Genomic DNA, 3,896 nt, shown 5'->3' on the forward strand with positions numbered 1-3,896 from the left:
ATTGAAAAGCTGGGTGGTGCGGAGCGCGGGAAGGGGGCTGGGATTTGAATGGGAGTCTGTGATTGGCGGATCTCTGGACTGACGTCACTTCCCCGCGGGGCGATTAGCCTGCGAGAGGAGGGCTGGCAGTCCAGTGCGCTGGGGGCAGCCGGGGTGCCCAAGGCTGCCTAGGCGCACCGTGCCCGGTGCCCTCTGCGCGCCCTGGGACGCCGTCGGAGGGCAGCCGGCGCCCGGACGCACAGAACCGGGAGCCGGGGAAGAATGCGCTGAGAGGTTTAGGAAGGAAGGAACTGGGTGGGAGTTGCCGGCATCGGTTGTGGAAGTCAGTATGTCTGTGTGTCTGTCCGTCTTTGGCTCTCCGCGTGCGCCCGGGCTCCGCTCAGGTCCCCGCGCCCGGCCAGCAGCGGCACGTGGGGCCCACGGCGCGACACGGCTGTGGCAATGGGAGGCCCGTTTCTCTCTTTGGTTATCTAGCTGTATGAGTGCCACAGAGCCGTCATAAAGCTAGATAACCGAAAGTAGAAATGACTCTCACAACTTCTGCGTGCGAGCGCCTGCCCCACCCGCCGCCCTGGCCGGCCGGAGCCAGAGGAGCGAGGAGGCCAGCACCTGCCCAGCGGACTTGAGCCCGACGGAACGGCCGCGCCCAGAGCAGGTACCAGATCTCGGCTCTCTCTCCGGGGACACTTTCGGTACCCTGGAGGAACCTGCCAGCTTACTCCCTAGTCCTCCTCTCTCCTCTCCCCGTCCTCCACCCCCATCTCTGGCGCCCGAGCGAGAACCCCAAAGTGGAGCGAGCTGGGGAGAAGGGAGGGGCTTGGGGTTGCAGAGGGGTCGCAGGCGGGGAAGGCGCCAGCCTTTGCCTTCACCCCATAAATCAGGCTGGAACAATCCGCTCCCAGAGCAGCGGACGGAGATTTTGGGATGCAAATGCGATGGGAGAGAGACAGCGGCCGGGGGGGGGTGGGATGGGGGCAGTGAAGGGGTGGGCAGGGGGCTGCCCTGCCGCTAACAATGCAGCCTTTATCGAATTATTCGACGAGTCAGCTACTGAGCGCCATTAGCATACGGCTGGGGGGTTGCCGGAGCTTCGCCCCTCGGTGAGGTCAAGTTCTTGATAATTTGATCACTTTTCACGGGCTCTGGCAGCTGCCTTTGTGTGCAGTTGGGGGGTCTGTGTGCAGCGTGAAGCAGAGCAGAACTGGCGGGGAGTGCGCTCAATGGCAAGGGGCCGGGGCGGGGGCGCCCTCCCCGACAGGCCGGCCCTGCCCTGCATACAAACCAAGCGCTGGGGCGGGCGGGAGAGATCTAGCCCAACCCCACGCCACCTCTAAGCCAGCAGCTCCGGGCCACTCCCGCCCGGAGCCTCCCTAACTTCCAGTGTTTAAGGAACAGGCAGGCCATGGGAGTCCCCCTCCTCCCAGCCCTAAGAAGTCGCAACATAAGATGTATTACAATGTCTAGCAAATAAAAAAGCAATTTGGAGAAATCTGAATTCCGTTCCCATGGCAACCCAGTGCAGCACACCCGGCCCTGCTTAGCTGGGTACTGGGAGTGGGGCTTGCCCCTGCTCCCTGCATGGGAGTCCTGGCCCCACACAGCGCTAGGGTCCCTCTTGAGGGCCTTAGGTACCTTCTGGTCACTTTCTTCTCTGATACCTTGGGTAGCCTGAGGCTCAGGGTTCTTGCGGTTTGGGAAACTATCTTGGCTTCCCCAGTGACTTGTAGACCTAGCTGTGGATCTTGCCAGACTGCCGGGTAGAAAGGGTCAGACTTAGGTCCTTACTCCCTGATGGGCTTTCTAGGTATGTGGTTGTGTGAGTGTTGTGGAAGGAACCTGAGTCACCACCAGAGAGATACACGGCCCTGTCTCCCTTTCCCTTTTACACATGAGGAAACAGACCTGGGGACCTGAAGTGGCTCTTCCAGGGTCACACGCTCAGAGGCGCAGAGCTGGACCCTCATGGTCTCCTTCCGTCTTGGCCCACTTCGATCCTCAAAGTCTCACCCAGTTATTAATGCCCGTCTTCTCCCAGCCTCTATCCAGAACCTGCCCGGTGTTCTTGTAATAATAGAAATCTTTTCCTGTCTTTATTCCTTCAGACCTTTTTCTTGGGGCAGGAAGTCTCTGCTTAACAAAATTATTTTGAAAACAGGTTTTCAAAATATGTGTAAAAGGCGAAAATGCAAACAGTACAAAAGGGAAGCCTTTTAGCTCTGGGGACGGGAACTGGCTGAAGTAGGTGGTGGAGGGACGTTTTTTCAGTGTATTTTGAATTTGGAGTGACATGCATGTGTTAGCTACTGATGGCAAAAGTCAAATGGAAACAAAACAAACAAAAGAACAGCCAGGGAAAGTCAGTCACCCTCCTACCTCTGTCCCTAGTTCTGTTCCTCAGAGATAATAACCGGTGAAAGGTTTTTATGACTCTTGTTAGACCCCCTCCCAATTTTGAGAGTCTTTTCCCCCTGACAAATGGCTGGCAAAGGGTACCTAGCATGTGTAGGATCCACGAGGCCAAGGGCAACATCTCCTGGGCCATCCCTGCCTTCCAGCGCACCTGGGAGGCCCAGCGCTGAGGGTGACCTCATTTCAGAGGAAACCGGAACAGCACTTCCCGCGGGCTTGCTCCGTGCGCCCTGCTTCCCTCCTTTGGCTGGCTGGGGCTTAGGTTGGCCCGACAGGCACCGGGACTTCGACCTTCCCTCCTCCCTGCTCCTTCTACATTTCACAAGAACTAGTCCTTCAGTGGCCAGTGACCGGGATGGCTGGGCAGCCTCACAGCTGTTTCTACATAATTTGAATGAGTGTTACTGTTTTTAAACATCCAGATCCCCTACGGTCTGGGCAAGCCTGAAATCTGGGTTGGGAGTCTGGTGGCGAAGGAGTCTGTGGAAGCAGAAAACGCAGTTTTTTCCGCTTTCTACGAAAATCTGTTGCCGCAAATCTCCTGCTTCAGGGTTCAGGGAAAGGATCTTGGTGGCAGGGTGTCAGAGGGCAATAAGCTGGGGAATCCTGATCTTCCAGAGCCCACCCCTCCATCACCAGATTCACCTGAAATCAGAAATCAAATCGCCCGGTTTCAGCTTCTGCATACGAATGTCCACTCCTAACAGAAAGGTGTCGAAACCCGTCTGGATACTTGTAGCCCAAGGCACAGATTTAAAATTGGTGCCTTGCTCCTAGCAACCTGTTTGGGCGTGCCAAGTGGCCTGGGTCCTTCTCAGTTCCGCTCCCCTCCATTCTGGTGCTGGACAGAGGCCTTCTCAAGCCTCCTCTGGCCAATGGTTCCCCAAGTTTGGGCTTCACGTTTGCCTCCAGTTTATCCTACGGTCTCTCCATCCAAAAAGGCTTTGAGCATCGTGAGAACGCAGCTGAAGCTGCAGTTTCGAAGCCAGAATTGACTGGGATCTCAAAGATGCTCCTCACCCGACACCTTTCATTTCACACCTAGAAATATCGTGTCAAGAAGGCCCAGTGGCTCAGCCGAAGGTCGCACAGTTGGTCATTTAGCCACTGAGGTGAGTGAGGCAGTAAGGGCTTCCTTCTCCCTGGTTTATGAACTCCCAGCGAGAACGTGGAGAGCAGATGGGCCTCTGCCCCGGGCAATGAAAGCCTGGCATCAGTAGGCCCGCTGAAAAGGACGCTGCAGCGGGACCAGAGGTCTGATCTAGATGGGTCAGGGAGTTCTCCTCGGCCGTGGTCCGACCTCCCGGGAAATGGGACCAGAGCGCGGAGGGAGCCAGGCCAGGAGGCCTCCCAGGACCCAGCCGCGACGCTGAAAAGCATGAAGGGTCGGAATTAGGCGCTCATTTAGCGAGCGTTACTAATCCGAAGTTACAGCGCTAATTCCCTGATCCGGCCGCTCCCACACGCAGCGCCGGGATTAGAGGCGC

At 57.2% G+C, this 3,896-nt stretch overlaps 1 non-coding gene across 1 annotated transcript; it reads left to right on the forward strand.

Moving 5' to 3' along the window:
• Window positions 1-459: 459 nt before the first annotated feature.
• On the forward strand, window positions 460-520 carry MIR9-2 (microRNA mir-9-2). The gene has a single exon (NR_129461.1). It is a non-coding gene; the product is annotated as a microRNA mir-9-2 (primary transcript).
• Window positions 521-3,896: the final 3,376 nt, after the last annotated feature.

This window comes from Tupaia chinensis, unplaced genomic scaffold (assembly GCF_000334495.1).
Source record: "Tupaia chinensis unplaced genomic scaffold, TupChi_1.0 Scaffold000359_1, whole genome shotgun sequence".
NCBI classification, from domain to species: domain Eukaryota; kingdom Metazoa; phylum Chordata; class Mammalia; order Scandentia; family Tupaiidae; genus Tupaia; species Tupaia belangeri.